Raw genomic sequence first — 18,369 nt, 5'->3', positions numbered from 1 at the left:
GCCACCGCTGAGCGCCAGTCCGGAAGTGCAACCACTGTTTCACACCTGGGCACCATCGCTGAGCGCCAACTTAGTTCTAAAAGCACTGTTTCATGCTTGGGCGCCACCGCTGAGCGCCATTTTGGTTTTGAAAGCACTGTTTCACGCTTGGGCGCCACCGCTGAGGGTCAAAAGAGTGTCGTAGCTACCGTTGAGCGCCCTTTTGAGGCGCTGAGCGCTGACGACGTGGGCTTGGGCTATTTTTTTGTATTTTTAATGCACTATTTAAGGTTTTGGACGTTTTAGGGTTCATATCTTTGGACAGAAAGAGGCGAAAATACACTCCTTTCACCCCTCGGAGGCGGATTTTGGATGCGGAAGCTCCGATCTTCAACTTTTAGGGTTTTATCTTTAATTCTTTTCATTATTTTCATCTAGTTTCACCATGTCTATGGTGAACTAAACCTCCATTGTTGTTGGGGAAACGATGTAATCCTTTGAATCTCTCATGTATTGAATTGATTCTTTTTATAAAATGCTTTACTTCATTAATTGTTAGGGTTTTTCCTCTACACTCTATTCATGCTTTGTTTAACTCATTCAATTGCATGATTATTGATTTTGTCACTATGGACACATATGAGACAATCTAGAACTGGGGAAAAATTCTCCCGAAAGCAATATTACCTAGACATAGGGATAGGAGGGTTGGTTGCTGTCAACACCCAATTTCGTCCGGGTGACTAAATAATATAGTTTTGATGAAATTTATTTTATTTTATGTTATTCTAATTTTATTTTATGATTATTTTACTTTGTTATTTTAAGTTATTGTATTAGAGTCTATTTTAATATACTGTATTTTATTTCATTTATTTTATTTTAATCTTATTTTGGTTATTTTTTTATTTTTTTATTTTTTTATTTTTTTATTTTTTTATAGTTATTTCATTATGTTTTATTTTAGTCTATTTTTTTGATGTCAATTTATTTTGTTTTTGTCTTCTTTTACTTTAATTTATTTGCCAAATGTTAAAACTAGACAAAAAGAAACAAAAATGGCAAAGGTCAACTTTCTCCGCTTTCTTTTTCCACGCCATCTCCCATTCTGGTGAAAATCCGCTGCTCGCCATGCATGTTGCACCTACACTGTCTTAGTGGAGCAGAACAGGAGTCTGTGGCAGGAAGCAACCATTTGACAGGCCAGGCTTTTGACTCGAAGCTGGATCTGAAGCGTGAATAAGGGGAGGGGGAATCTTGGCTCTTCTCACTAAAAAAAAAACAACTACTATCTGTCCAGCTCCGGGGTCATCACTGGTAACCTAGAGAAAGCACAAGGTCTGAGAGCTAAAAAAAACTGGTAAGAAATTACAACTGAGGGGGAAGAGGAGGATACAGGAGGGAGGATCATCCATTTCTAGGAACAAGAGACATTATTCACAAGGAGGAGAGGTACAAGGAACTACAGGGGAAAACGTAAAAGGTAAGTCCTCATCCTTCACTTCCTTTGCTCATCAGCGTAAATGTTTACAATCTTGGATCATAGTATTGTTGTTGGCTTGCATTTGGTTCGATGATGCTTGGCTTGGTTTGTCTGCTGGTTTTTGGATTAAACATGTAATTATATTAGGATGTTACTTTGTCCGGTTCTGTACCCTTGTTTTCCATTCATCCATCATCAACGTTTTCTCACAACCATCACATAGACTACGATCACAGCCTAAGGAGGAACGAGACTCTCTTCTTGACCCGCACCAAACATCATCCACCCCATTGAACTTAACAGAAACCATTTTGCTCGCCACGCTTCATTGCTCCGGTCCATCACCCACTTCACCATCCAGATTCAGCCATGGCCATATCTTGCCACTCCTCGGCCCATCACTCCCAACCACACGCCCCTGTCAAGTCCATTTTCTTCTCCGTGTAACACCCTCTTCGAACCCCATATCTTTCTCTGTCTTCATCTCCGATTCCTTCGAGTTACCAACACCTATCATCTTCATCTTACTCTTCATTCATCATTCACCTCTGACCACTCTCCATCATCTCCAACACCCGTACCCGTGATCACCTCCAATACCCATCATCTTCATCCTAACACCTTATCCCACGGCCAACGCCCACCATCTTCAACCCTTCTCTGCTCATCACCCCCAACCACACTTCCCTTTCGCACACAATTCCTCCATCCACTCAATAGAACCATACCCACTGAAATCAATTTCTCCATCACGCACATCCAAGAAACCTATCCCTCACCCAATTTTCAACCATCATCCATCCTCGTTATTACAACTACCTTTCATCTGCAAAAGACAAAGATAACAGTGTGAAGCGAAGAAAAGAAGGAGAGGAGAAGCTTGGCTCAGTAACCGGCAGGGTCTGTGGCGACGATTGGTGCACTGGTGGTGTCTTTGGCCGCAACTAGCGGCGAAGAGCTCGACGGGGAGCGACTGTGCCTACGACGTCTTGGGCCGCGACTCGCGGCGGCTTACTTGGTGGTGGAGCCGAGGCGGTTGCCGGCATTGGTCGCGTGTAGCAGCGACGAATCTATGTCGCGCGCGGAGAGAGAAGAAGCGTCGCGTCGTGGCCGTCTTGATCTTGGTGACGAGCGGCGGCGTGGGCGACGTCCTGGGTGGCCGGATCGAGGCGCGGCAGTGGTGTTGGCTGGACCGGAGGAGCGGCGGTCCGTGTGCGTGAACTGACGGAGCGGCGACCCTGGCTCGCGGTTGTCGGGCTCCCCCAGGCAGCGGAGACGCGATGCGAAGAGAGGAGGGAGGAGAAAGACCTAGTGTCGTGGCCGGCGATAGTTCCAGCGGCGAGGGTCGTCACCGGTGACGTCGTGAGTTACGATTCGCGGTGGCTGGTTGGGTGGAGATGGTTGGCGGGGAGACCTGGGGCTGCTCCCTTGGCCTGTGTTCAGTTGGGGTGATTTACTCTAGTCACCAATTTGCAAGGATGGTTTTGTGGGTTAAAGGTTGTTCCATACGTATGATTTGCGAGGATGGAAAAGTAGGTAATAGGACTGATTTGCGCGGATTATTGCTTTTTCCGGGTCTCGCAATTTTGGAAAGATTTGCAACGATTTGAGATGAAAAGTCCTTTATGTCCTTGTAATAATTCAATAATTCCAGAAGCATTGAATATAGCATGCATAATATATAAACATGTTAAGACGTATTGGGTTTCATTTGAACCGTACTCAACAAATGCACTGTGCTTTCACGCGTGTTATTGTGCCTTCCCATGTGAGGTCTTTGGAGTGTCCGAAAGCAAGCTTTTACATGGTGGTTTAGCAGCGCACAGTGTGCCACTGAGATTCCCTGGTTGACACAACCATTCGGTGCTGCAAAGTAGAGATTCATTTTTGAATTTCTGAAAGAATCTCTGACCATCAACAACAATAATAAGACGGTGTTTGTACAAAAGTTTGGTGTGTATTAACTGTGAGTGAGGGTTTCTTTATTTAGTAGAGGTTTGCGTGAGTGAGAGTTGTGTGTGTGCTGAAGAGATCTGAGAGTAAGCAGCTGTGGAGAACAATTGAGGTGAACTGATGTTTGTGGAATAGATATATTTCGCTGTTGCAGGTTGAAGACCTCTTCAAGCAGTGAAGACGAAAGAGAAGGGTGTTTGGAGGAGGAATAACGGGGTTGACGGAGACGACGGCAGTGGATGAAGAAGTAATGAAGGAGGAGGAACAAGGCATAACGACGCAAGTGGATGAAAAAGATGGCAGAGTTAATGTATTCAGATAAAGGGTAAAATGTATCCGGATCCAGGGTTACCAAGTTTTTCGTTTGTTGGTGTATTCGGATACGGTGTTTCACGTATCCGGATATGAGGGTGGTGTGCGACTTCCTATTGCAAGCGGATGGCAACGCTGTGTTGCAAATCCAGTAAGCGAATCTCCATAGCTGAAATCCTGGCTCCGTCGGCAAAGGTCAAGGTGCAGGAATGGTGGCTCCGTCGGCAAAGGTCAAGGTGAAGAAGCGTGTAAGCTGTCGCCCATGGACTGATGTTGTTATGATGTTGGAGGCGTGGCTGGAGAAAGTGTACATCGGCGTTGGAAGTAGCGGTTGGCGGAAGGTACGCCGGAGAGGATTAAGGTGTGTTGTTATGACCACCCTTGGACGGAAATGGGGACATCAATCAACGAAGATGAGGGACATGTGTGGCATGGAGTTTCAGATGAAGTGGACATAGATGGTGGAAGTGGTGGTCCGAGAATGCATGGTAACAGTAGAACATGAATAAGATAGTGAGGTTGATATAGATGGAGTTGGCAGAAGGTGGAGTACGAGAATTGTGAGGAGGGTAAAGGGCAAAGTATAGGAATGTTTTGTGGCTTACGGGTTGGGGTGATATGGCTTCCATGAAACCGTAGATGCGCGACCAATGAGATTTGGTCATAGGTTGTTTTTGGAAATATATTTTTATGGCATGAAGATTAAACATTTGTATGTGTTTGCAGGTTTTTTTATCAAGATCTTAGAATTGGAAAGCAACAAAGTACTTCACCGAGGTGAAGAGAGGGATAACCAACCTGGAGGTCAAAAGAGGGATAACTAAGCTGTGAAGGTTAGGGAGATCTATTGTTTTCATTTTTGAATGTTTTATTGTTAAAGAAAATCTTGTTATTTGGAATGTGTACGTTATTACTGAAGTTCTTGTTATTGTCTGATTAGAGGCTGAAAAATCTTGGTGGCTGTATGTTAATAATGTTGACGCATTAAGAGGTTGAGGTTCGTAAGTTGCTCTGTGTTGAATTATTGTTCGGAGTTTGTTGAAGTCGCATGTAGGGTGAATTGAAGGTACATATTTGACAAACCAATTTATTTTTTTACCTATATGATATAAGATAGTGATATATATTTTTGAACAGGTTTGGTTTGGACTTGTCACTCAATTATATCAATATTGACAATTGAAATTGGTATCTTATTGGGAGCTTACCGTTATAGCGTTTTCAATCTTCCTTCAAATCCAGTCAACATTTCTGAAATTAAAGCTTCCTAAGTTTGTTGATTAGGTATGTTTCATATTAGCTAATTTAATTATTATGCATGACTGTGGTTGATTTACTGAATAAATATACTTAATTTTGTTTAAATGTTTTATGAATGCATGAATATTGTTAATTAGTATGTGATTATATGAAGACATGGATTTTTTTGATATTGTTTATTTGTAAGTTGTATGTATAAAGTTCATCAATTATATTATTTTGTTAAGTAGATGGAAGAAGAATTAGATTTATCATATGTGGACCGTGAAGATATAGATGATGACGTGGTTGGTGTAGACTTCAATATTATCGCAATGATACGTCAACAATTACAAATAACCACTTCATTGGGTGCTTTAACAATGGTATGCATTGTTGGACACGCGTTGACTATCTTGAATAAGTACTCTAGTGATTCCAATAGTGTAATGAATTACCTACCAGACAAAGACCGTCGTAGGGAGCAATTGATGTCATATCTTGTGCATACTAATCGGTGCTGCGACATTATTAGGATGGGTCCAGAGGCATTTATAATTCTTTGTGACAGGCTAAGATCAACTGAGTTAGTTAAGGACACCATTCGGTCGACAGTGGAGCAACAAGTTGCTCAATTTCTTCATATAATTGGCTATAATGTTAAGAATCAAAGTGTCGCATTTTTCTTTCATCGATCTGGCTCGACGGTTAGCAGACACTTTCACAATGTCTTGGATGCGATCTTAAGTTTGGAATCTGAGTTTCTAATTCAACCCTCAGGAAATGAAGTTCATCCACATGTGTTTAACAACAATCGATTTTATCCGTACTTTAAGGTAGTAATTTCATTATATTCGAACATGTTATTACATGAAAGGATGAACTCAAATTATGAGTAATATGATGACTTCTTATTTTTATCTTTAGGATTGCTTAGGGGCCATAGACGGTACTCATGTTCGGGTAAACGTGCCAAGATGTGAAGCTCCGAGATTTCGTGGAAGAAAAGATTGGCAAACTCAAAATGTGTTTGCGGCTTGTGATTTTGACATGAAATTCACATATGTTCTTGCTGGGTGGGAAGGCACTGCATCTGATTCAAGAATATTAAAAAATGCTCTTGACCGAGATGATCCGTTGGTTATCCCCGAAGGTCAGTGTCTACATTCGAATGTTGAAGATTTAGTGTAGTAGTGACTAATTACCATTATGTCCCCAAAATTGTAGGAAAATACTACCTCGGTGATGCAGGATTTATGTTGAAAAGCACAGTGTTATTGATTCTCAATTTGATAAGTTGACGACCAGCCTGGATGGTTTCGCAAATGTGCTTGGCTCATCAAATGTTCATTTTGGTGTGATATCTGATGCAGCCGTGCGTCAAGTCTCAGCAATGGAAGACAGAAATCAAATACTCCGTCGCAGCTCGACGTACACATACACAGAGGGCGACATTTATGAAATGTTGAGTGGTATAAACATTGCTGATGAAAACTTACTCGAACAATGTTATGATTTCTTGTGTGCGAACCCCACATGTACAAAAGAGGTTGATGGGACTTCCACCCCACAAGCGGTGGAATAAATTATGTAAAATGATCTCTGGAGGTGATTGTTAAGAAGTGTTATCTTAGTAGTTGTAGTAGTATTATATTCATTAATGTTTCTGTGATGTAATTATGACTTATTGGTTTTCCATCCATCAACAATTTATAAGTTATGGTTATGGTTACGATGCATCGTGTATGTCCTAGTTGTTGATATTTTGAAATATAAATAATTTTGGTTAACTAATTTTGTTATTGTTATCATCTGATGCTTTGTACCATAGGATTGTGAAATGGCCTCATCATCAACGAAAAGGCCAAGAAAAACTTATAAGGGAAAAAAATCCCTCAATGAGGCAGAAGATGCAGCAAATGTCACACCATCTGTAGAGGACCAATTAGATCAGCGTCGTTTCTTCACTAACAATCATCAGATGGACACCTATGCAGCTGATTTCTATACAAGAACTATTGTTGGTCCAAAGATAATGAATTTTGAATCATTTCCCGGTTCAGGGTTTTTGCTCCCAAATCATCTTCTGTTTCAAAGGGTTGTCGAATTTCTTACATTGCAAGGACCCTACTATCCTGATTTAATCAAAGTTTTTTATTCAAATCTGAAGATTTGTGGAAATGGATATTTGATCAGTGAGGTAAACAAGAGAAGAATTAGATTGAAACCTGCTGATTGGTTGAATGTAGCTAAATTGAAGTATGAGGGTCACAAATTGTCTTTTTCAAATATCCCTAACGACTTCCCATATGACCGGGAGATGGCATTAGCTACTATGGTTATACCAGAAATGCAGGGTCACCATGTTAAAACGGTTGGTTGTTTGAATATTAATGATAGACTTCTGCATTATGTTATTGAGCACATGTTGACTCCACGAGCAGCGAATTATGCTAGGTTATTGCAGGAAGATATCTTTATGATATGGGTGCTTAAAAATTCTATAGCTATCAATTGGCCTCATCACATCATGCAACATATGCTTAAATGCAAGGCCGCTGACACACCCTTACCATACGGTGTCCTTATCACACAAATAATGCAATATTGTGGAGTTCATGTTGATGGCGATGTCAACACTCTTATTGGGACCCGACATCATTTTTTCCATTAATTCTTTGAAGAGGTTGCATATTGTTAACATCAACGATGTTTGGCGACACGATGTCCATGATGATGACGAAGAAGACGAACCACACCATGATGACAACCCTGTGCAACCTCCTCCACCTCTTCCAAATCCTAATTTGGTGACTCAAACGTGGGAAGGGGTACAAGACTTGCAACACAGAATGCAGGGTATGGAACAAATGCAGGTGCGAGTTCAACGTATTGAAGATAACTTGGCAAACCTTTCCCTGGACATGAACCGCCAATTTGCTCACCTCAATCAGAATGTTAACTTGATTCTTCACCATTTAGATGATTGAGTTAATTTTTATTACGATAATGTATTACATGACTTTGTTTTGCTTAAATTGACTTATGTGTTTAAAATATTACATTACTTATTTTTCCAATTATTATCTTTCATATCAGCTTCGGTAGTTTTTTTTATTGTGTACTTTCTCATGTGAAAATTAGATGGACTCTCAAATCATTGATGAAGTGCAAAAACAAATAAATCTATCAAGAAGACTATCTGCCGTTCTTCAACGACATACACATGCCATGGAGCGTCGAATATCCCTGGTAAATGCTACGATTAAATCATATAATCCAACTACAAAAGAAATTGAAAACTTGTTACGGACTATGAACATTGAAGATCATAATATATTCAGGCAGTGCTTCGATTTTTTTATCTTCGCATCCATCTCATACAAGACGTCTAATAGGGATGCCAATACAATATCATTTCAATGCATTGCAACGATTCCTTGCTGAATCAACGTCATCATGAACTATTAAAAGAATATTTGTATTCTAACTTGTTGCAACTTTTTTTTAGGTCATGTAATTCTAAAAGTTGCTACTTAATTATTTGTTTGTTTAATGTTAATCATTCGCACTTCCGTAACAAATAAATTGATATCACTTCGTACTAAATTATATTACAAGCAAGTACTACAGTTTTTAATAATTTTTTTTGACTACATTATAACTTTTATAATTTTTCACCATAAATTTTATAAAATATTCATAATTTTTTTCTCTTCATAAACATTTTTACAATTAAATATAACATTACAAAATAACATTTTATAATACTTTTATACCTAGGGGCATTTTGGTAATTTTTATTTTCTACCAATTAAACTAATTTCTAAAATCTATCACATCAATCAAATCCTACACTAATTCTCACAAACTTTACTTCCAAGTCCATTCTCAATTAACCACAAATCCACTCAAAAAAAACAACTAAAAATTACCCTCAAATCCACTCAAATCCATTCAAATCATCTCCCCCAAATACACCCAAAAGAACACACCCTTGGTCTTGGCAAGAAAGAGAGTGCAAAGAGAAACCCTAGTGAATTCTAAGTCTAGAGAAAAAGGGCTTTGAGCCCGAAAAGAAAAAAAAAACAAAAGAAGGGGAGAGAGAGCCTATGTTTTTTTTCCATACCCCTGGATTACATCCCTACAGCCCCTATCCATTCCCTAGGCCTGGGCCCAGACCCATCTCATTCCAAAAACAAAAATAATAAAAATAAAAGAAACAAAATTTCTATTCTTACCTAGACACCCCTATTCTCACTTCCACACCCCCTTTCAGCTTGAATTTAGGCTGAGTCTGTTTATAAAAGAAAAAAAATGGTTTGGACACCCTATTTTCTTATTTCGACACCCCCATTTATTGTTTTATTTTTAATTATTTACTTATTTACTGTTTTATTTCATTTAGTTTTTTTCCTATTTATCTCATTTCATTTGTTTTTTTTATTATTTTAAATATCTACTTGTTTTAAATTATATATATATATATATATATATATATATAATAATACATAAAAATAAAATATACACACATATATATATATAATAAAAAAATAATAATATTTTAAAGGTTAAGCACATGTGTGATCGCTCGCATCGTCCTTGTGCTAAAAACCTTTTCTCTTTCTTAAATAAAAATTACAAAAAAATATGTTTTAAAGGTTAAGCACATGTGTGATCGCTCGCATCGTCCTTCTGCTAAAAACCTTTTCTCTTTCTTAAATAAAAATTACAAAAAAATATGTTTTAAAGGTCAAGTACATGTGTGATCGCTTGCATCGTCCTTGTGCTATAAACCTTTTCTCTTTCTTTTATAGAAAATACCAAAAAATATGTTTTAAAGGTTAAGCACACGTGTGATTGTTCACATCGTCCTTGTGTTAAAAACCTTTTCTCTTTCTTAAATAAAAATTACAAAAAATATGTTAAGCACACGTGTGATCGCTCGCATCGTCCTTGTGCTAAAAACCTTTTCTCTGTCTTAAATAAAATACCAAAAAATATAAAATCTACAAAAATTAAAAATATCAACACTTCCAAGCAAACAAACAATATTTCTACCGAGAACTACGTGATCCTTGATTCTCCATCAAGAGTGGAGATACGTAGGAGCAAAGCTAGTCCTTGTCAGGTTCACTTCCCAAAAATCCAAAATCATTTCTAAACAAAATTCTCAAACAATTTCCTAAACGAAATTTTCAACACAGTTTCCAAAAGAACTACGTTAACCTTGATTTCTCATTTTGAATGAGAATACGTAGGAGCAAGGTCAATCCTTGTCGGGCCCAAAAAACTAAAAAATATATTTTGTTTATTTAGAATTTTATTTTAGGGAATAGTTAAACATTTTGAAAACCACATCATATTCGCGTATTTAGTTAAAGGTACTGCCTTAGGGCAGGCGTTGTAGGGTGCTAATACCTTCCCTACACGTAACCGACTCCCGAACCCATAATTTGGTTTTCGTGGACCGTGTCTTATCATTTTATGGTTTTTCCGTAGTTTTCCAGAATAAACTATGGTGGCGACTCCAAATCTCTTTTTCAAAACCCGTCTTTTTTTGGATCGTCGTCCCGTCGCGATTCCGGTTGCAATAGATGGCGACTCCACTGGGAAAAAATTCTCCCAAAATCAATATTACCTAGACATAGGGATAGGAGGATTGGTTGCCTTTAAGCTTCTGTGCGAATGTAATGTATGATTAATTGCTAGGAATACAAGACACTGTAAACTAGTAATTAGGAGTAGGCTTTCTTCACTGAGACATCGGGTTTAAGGGAAATTGGAAAGTGGCATTAACATTAATGAAGAAGATGAATTCATAAATAGACGCCACCGATGAGCGCCAACTTAGTTCTGAAAGCACTGTTTCACGCTTGGGCGCCACCGCTGAGTGCCAGTTTGGTTTTGAAAGCACTGTTTTTGATGCTTGGGCGTCACTGCTGAGGGTCAAAAGAGTGTCGTAGCTACTGCTGAGCGCTTTTTTGGGGCGCTGAGCGCTGACAAAGTGGGCTTGGGCTATTTTTTTGTATTTTTAATGAAATATTTAAGGTTTTGGACGTTCTAGGGTTCATATCTTTGGACAAAAAAGGGCAAAAATACACTACTTTCACCCCTCGGAGGCGGATTTTGGATGCGGAAGCTCCGATCTTCAACTTTTAGGTTCTTGTTTATAGAAAATACACTGTGATAATCGATTATCACTTAAGATAATAGATTATCTTAGTGAAAATTTCCCAGATTTGTCACACATGAGAGGATAATCGATTATCATCCCAAATAATCGATTATTCCCAAAACAACAGTCACAACCAATGCATAGATAATCCATTATAACTAGTGATAATCAATTATTGTCGAAACGAAACACATCCTAAACATAATTCAAGTCTGCAAACACACATGCAACAACCCTAAATCTCTAGGGAAAGTCCCCCAAAACATCATGCATGCATTCAAGCCTCACATACCCTTATGAACATACCCTAATACATACATTATATCACTTGAATAATCCAAAACTCATCATTATGCAGATTATAACCCAAACAAACCTAGTTTCTACACATGATTATAATACCATCTTCATAACATATATTTGCATGATAAAACCCTCAATTATCATAACTTTGTTCTCCCTTAACATCAAACCCCATTATGGGTGATGAATCAATACTTTCTACTATTCACTTAGCTTATTGTACTACATTTGATTAGGAAATTATGCTTAATTGTCCAATATTTCCTCAGTTTTGATATTTGGGCTTAATTTCACTAGTAATTCTTATTTTAGTTAATTTGAATTATCTGAGGCTAATTATGTCCATTATTAATTGCAGGGAAGTGTTTGGAATATTATTTTGGGACTTCAAGAGGGCAATAACGTCAATAACCACTCTCCACATAGGCGTTTTAGATTTAATTCAAGTGTAATTTCATTTTTAGGTAGTTTTTGGACATATTTGACTTTTTGGGCCGTTTTTGGGTCATTTTTGTGGAGACCCATTAGCGTGCTGACCTAGGATTGTGTGCAAAAGGGGGGCAAACCCCAAACACACCTCTTACTCTCTCCTTTTACGTTTTCTTGCACTTTGGACAACAAGGGAGAGCTCCCCCAATTTGGGGTTTTAGGCTTTCATTTACATTTCAATGCAATTTCAATTTCGGTTATTGCTTTCAATTTTATTTCCAATTCTAGTTTCGTTTTAAACTTTGGCATTTATGTTTCAGAATTGGTTTCGTTTTCCTGTTTTGCACTTGTGTTTTCTAGCTCTGAATTTACGTTTTCTGCCTCTGTTTCAATTCGTTTTGATATTGTTGTGTCTCGTTTATGTATTGTTGAATTTCGTTTTAATGGAAGAGTGAATCTGTTTGGGTTGATGATTATGGATATTGCTTTGCATCCTTGAGATTTCTGGATTGTATTGATGGGACTTTTGTTGAGACTTCGGCAAGTGTACCGAATCGTACAAGTAATATAAAATGGTAAGTGATGAGTCAATATTTTCTTGACTTCACTTAGTTTATTGTGCTATAATTAATCAGGGAATTGTGCTTAAATATCTGGTATTTTTCCGTTTTTGCTGATTGTGCTTAATTTGATCAGAAATTCTTATTTTAATTAATTTGAATTATCTGAGGCTAATTATTTGCATTATTAATTGTAGGGAAATTGTTAGATAATATTTTGGGACTTAAAGAGAAATGCCACATCAATTATATTTTAAGCTAAAATGAGAGAGGAGGTGTGAAATTCAATTATGGAAGTGCACACGGAGTAGCTGATTTTGTTTTGGGCTTGGATAAGTGAATTTCAAGTGGTGTGTTTAGAGAAAAAAAAATGTATTGTCCAACTAGAGAAAGAATTGCACGCTGGGTGGAAGAAAAAAAAACCACACGTCCATGACAATTTTATTTTGAGCAGGTTGGGAATCAACTTTGCACATTGGACTGCCACGTCCAGCTTAGGAGAAAACTAACTTCATTTTGGAAGCACACGGTAGCAACACCTCACCTACACACGGACAGCAAGTGTCACGATCTTAGTCCAAGGCAGCAGCAACACGTCAGGCCCATGGGGAGCGTCTAGCAAAAGCAGCAAGAGCGGGTGGTGTCAAACAGAAGAAGCTGGTCCAGCAACTTTGAATTGGTACAGTAGCCCAGCAGCAGCCACGTTGAGGAGAGTATAATGGGCTTAAGGTGTGTGCTTGGAGAGAAAGAGGTGCACACGGAAGATAGCAGCAAGGGCATCACGGTCTTGGGCTGGAAGGAAGCAGCACACGCTGCTTGTCATTCCAAGTCATCACGGGTGATTGAATTTTGAATTGGAAGCTCCATCTGCAAGCTTGGAGGGGTGCACACGGAAATAACTTCAGCATCCAGCAAGGCTACAGAGATGCAGGGCTTCACGCGGACAAAGCTTTGCACATGATGGAATAAAAAGCTGTAGCCGCCACCAAAGAGGGGGGGCTGGAGAAAGAAAGCACGCATGGAGGGCTACGGGTAGTAGCAGGAAAGCATATGATTGATTTTGGAAGAAGAAGTGCACTCGGTTTTTCTTTCTTTGAGAAGATGGCACACTGATTCTGGGTCTGAAGCTGGTGCAGCCGCCACTTTCTCAGATTTTTTTGGCTTTGCTTTTGAATGTTGTTTGTAGAGCTTCTATGCTTAGGCTTGAACATTTTTTTTACTGCACGAAGATTAGATGGAGAGCACCGTTTGTATTTCTTTTAAAGTTAAAACAACAACTTTAGTTTCTTTCTCTTCCAACAGCCAGCCGCCACTTAGGGTGTTGCTAATTTGTCCGCTGGGTTCACACACTCTTGCATTAAAGTTTTATTTAAAGTCACAATATGCAATTCATTTACTACCAACTCCTTCTTCTATTCCAACTATCGTGCATTTAAAGATTATTCCCGCTGGTATGTGTATTTAATGTTTTAGCTTAAGTGTTGCATTTAAATATCATACTACATGTTTCTTTATTATCTGCTACATTTTAATTAGTTACACACCTTGCTTTAGAACCGTTCAGTCATCTGTAGGAACGTTCAGTCTTCATTCTGTTTTCATTTACTTTAATGTTTCCAATTGTATTCTGTTGTGTTTAATTCTCATTTTTAATTTCGTCATTTACATTCACAAAAACACTCTCAAAAAAACCCCCCACTACGTGTTTGACCTAAGATTCGAACCACATTTGGTCCTTAAGAGACGACCTAGGAGTCACTTCCTAGCACTATACTGTATTCTTATTTGCACATCAAATTTGATGGGCCGCGACAGTCGCATTAGTAAGACCAAGTATCGTGTCCCAAGAGACTCTCGACACTAGACAGTCGTGTGATAACTCGATCAATTAAGACTTAAAAAGAACAAAATCATTGGTTTAGAATGCAAATACAGAAAGTTAAATATGAATGAAGTTTTGATTAATTGAAGAGTAGCACAACGGTGAACGAATGAGGTTTAGGTTATGAGATGAATATGTTGTTGGGGTTGGATTTCACCAAGTTTACTCTCATGTATATAAGAATTCTTCTTCTTTCATTAAAGTCAACGTCACTCACTAAATTACTTAAAACCCAATCCATCAGTGAAGAAAGCCTATCCTTAAGTACTAGTTCATACAATTCCTAGCATTCCTAATAATTAATTCTGAAGATCAAGAGCTTAAGACGACCACGACTCATACCCCCATCCTTGAGAAATACTGCTCTTGGGAATAATTCTACTAGAACCTGAATTGTAAGCAACCTCCCGGAACTCATGCAATTCATACATCACGCTATGAATGAGTTAAACAAAGCGAGCATTGATCATAGAAGAATTACCCTAACAATTAATGAAAGAAGCATAAATTATTAAGAATCAATTCAAATACATGAGAGTTCACAAGGTTACATCATCCCCCAACAACAAATAGAAGTTAGTTCCCCATTGTCATGGAGAAACTAGATGTACAATGGAGAAAAATGAGATAGAAAAACCCTAAAAGTTGAAGATGGACGCTCTCGCATCCAAATCCGCCTTCAAAGAGTGGAAGAGTGTGTTGTTGTGCCTCCTCTACCAAAGATACAAAACCTAGGGCATCTGGGTTCTTTAAATAGAGTGGAATCAAGACAGAAATGAAGCCCAGGCCCATCTCGCTGGCGCTTAGCGCCCCACTTAGGGCGCCCGGGCAAGCTGCGATACCAAAACTGACGCTCAACTTCACTCAGAGGGCAAGCAGGCGTGGTTCAGGAAAAGTGGCGCTCAACGCCCCAGAAAGGGCGCCCGCGCATGCTATGATACTAAAACTGACGCTCAGCTTCACTTGGAGGGCAAGCAGGCGTGATTCTTCAGGAAATTGGTGCTCAGTGCCCCAAAAAGGGCACCCAAGCGGTGTGCGGTAGGCTTTGGCGCTGAGGGCTTCAAAAAGGGTGCTCAAGCTTCGGGCCTTCCTACTTTTTGGTGCTTTTTCAGTTCTTTCTGAGCTCCATCTCCTTGGCGCTTCAGCTTTTCTTCCGTATTATCTCATTTCCTGCCAAAACAAGGGAATTTAGTCATAAAATCATCAACTTCAACCTTAACTCTCTTATTCACACAACTTAACAGAAAAACATGATTTCAAGCAAGTTTCTAATTAGAAAATGGTGCATTTAGTATCAACATCACATTATACATAACGGTATTTTCAACTGTTATCAGCTGTTCTTGCCTTGCATGAAGTCAATTCAGTTTGTGTTTGCAATTGGGTATACGCTTAGTTACCCAATTGATGTTTGATTTTTGCTTAGTTAATTGGACTGTGGGTGCAGATTTGATTGGATTCGTGCAACGTGTTTGCTTAATTCACATTTTTGAAGACCAGGTTAACCTTCGCTTAGTTGGTTAATTCGTGTTTGATTTGGGACGAGAGTAGTGTTTAATTGTGTTAATCCGTGATTGGAAGGATTGCAATTGATGTAGACACCAACCTGTTTTGAATCTGTGTTGAATTTGAGTTTGACATTGAGATTCGGGACATAAGTGAAGCCCATAACCTAGTAGCAAACCATCTTAGTAGGATTAAAAAGGAAGAAGATGAAACTCTTATTCAGGATGACTTTCCTGATGAAATCCTACTTGCATTGACTATTGTAAAAGGTATGTATCCTGAATCTTGGCTTGTTGACATTATTAACTACTTGGTTGTTTCAGCTATTCCTTCATCTTTCTCCAAATCTAAGAAGGCCAAACTGAAAGTGAGGCGCAGTACGATGTATGGGATGAACCGTTCTTATGGCGCATTGGTAGTGACCAAGTCATAAGAAGCTGTGTTCCTGACATAGAGATACCTTATGTGCTTGAATTTTTTCATTCATCACCTTTTGGAGGGCACTATAGCACACAAAGGAGAGGTAGGAAGGTGTTGGATTGTGATATATAATGGGCCTACTATTGATGAATCAGCAAGTGTACCGTTGATAACAGTTGAAAAACTGTTATTTTTATGATTAAAATTGACACTAAAAGCAACCTTTACACTTAGAAACTAGCTTGAAATCATGCTTTTCTTTATATTTTTGGAAATAAGAGAGCTGGACAGGTTTATGCTTGATTTCAGTGTTTTTGTGCAGGTTTTAAGGTGAATTTGGTGAAAGAAGTGAAGAAGGAGAGAGATGAAATCAGAAAAGACAATAAAAAGTGCAAAAAGGAGAAGCCGAAGTCACCGCTCGGCGGCAGTTTACCGCTGAGCGGCACTCAGGAGCTTGCGGGAGGTCCGCTGAGGGGCAAAATGGCCGCTGAGGGGAGAAAACAAGTCACGCACTCACCGCTGAGCGGTATTTTACCGCTGAGCGGCACTTTAATGGGCTTGGATTTGACTTTTTGTAATTTACGAATGATATATAAGCTTTAGGGTTTCCTAGGGTTAGGCATCTCTGGCTGGAACGAAGCAAACACTCTCTCTTCCACCCCTTTGAAGGAGGATCTTGGATGCTGAGGCTTCCTCTTCACCTTTTTAGGGTTTATTCTTTCATTCTTTCATTGTAATTCATCTAGGTTCACCATGAATATGGTGAACTAAACTCTGTATGTTTGTTGGGGAATCAATGTAATCTTGTGAAACTCTCATATATGGAATCTGTTTTTACATCTTTTAATTAAGACTTATGCTTTCTTTCATCATTAGTTAGGGTTTTTCCTCTTTGCTTAATGCTTGCATTGTTTAACTCATTCGATGCATGATTATTGGTTTTGTCGAAACGGGCACGTACGGGGAAGTCTAGATCCGGGGAATTTCTCCCAATTTTATATTGGTTGTCGTTAAGCTCCTGTACTTATGAACTGATCATTAGGAATGCTAGGAATTGTATGAACTCGTGATTAGGGAGAAGCCTTCTGGAAAGGTACATTAGAGAGTGGCATTAACAATGATGATTTGACTGTTGAATTCCTAAAAATATATGAGAGTGGATAAGATGAAATTGACCCCCAACAACATATTCATATCTATATTTCATTGAAAGTGTTTATCTTTTGCTTTTTGCCATTGATCAAAATTCATGCATACATGTTTAATTTCTGTCTTGCATTTTAAACCACAAATATTTCGTTTGTAAGTCTTAGTTAATCAAGAAACCACATAACTAAACTAGGCCGTGAGTCCTTTGGGAAGAACGATACTTGGTCTTACCAAGTTTTATTACTTGAACGATTCGGTCATACTTGCCGATTGAAAACAAGTTTGTGACATCATAATTTGGTGTTCATAAATTTGTCCATCAACCGTATCCCAAAGGACTCTCAGCACTAGACAGTTGTCGCAACCGGAATCGCGACGGGACGACGATCCAAAAAGAAACGGGTTTTGAAAAGAGATTTGGAGTCGCCACCATAGTTTATTATGGAAAACTACGGAAAAACCTCAAAATGATAAAGCACGGTCCACGAAAACCAACGATTGGGTTCGGGAGTCGGTTACGCGTGGGGAAGGTGTTAGCACCCCACAACGCCTGCCCTAAGGCAGTACCTTTAACTAAATGCACGAATATGATGTGGTTTTCAAAATGTTTAACTATCCCCTAAAAAAAATTCTAAATAAACAAAATATATTTTTTAGTTTTTTGAGCCCGACAAGGATTGACCTTGCTCCTACGTATTCTCATTCAAAATGAGAAATCAGGGTTACGTAGTTCTTTTGAATCTGTTTGAGAAATTTGTTTGGAAATTGTTTGAAAATTTGTTTTGAAAATGATTTTGGATAAATTTGGATCTTTGGGGAAGTGAAAGAGGAGAGGTTTTTGGCACAAGGACGATGTGTGCGATCACACATATGCCTAAACCTTTAAAACATTTTTATTATTTTTTAGAAGAGAAGAAGAAGAGGTTCTAACACAAGGACGATGCGTGGGATCACACATGTGTCTAAACCTTTAAAA

Source organism: Vigna umbellata, chromosome 2, assembly GCF_029865625.1.
Source record: "Vigna umbellata cultivar VRB3 chromosome 2, Vumbellata_1.0, whole genome shotgun sequence".
In the NCBI taxonomy this organism is placed as follows: domain Eukaryota; kingdom Viridiplantae; phylum Streptophyta; class Magnoliopsida; order Fabales; family Fabaceae; genus Vigna; species Vigna umbellata.
Note: the sequence above shows the minus strand (reverse complement) of the source record.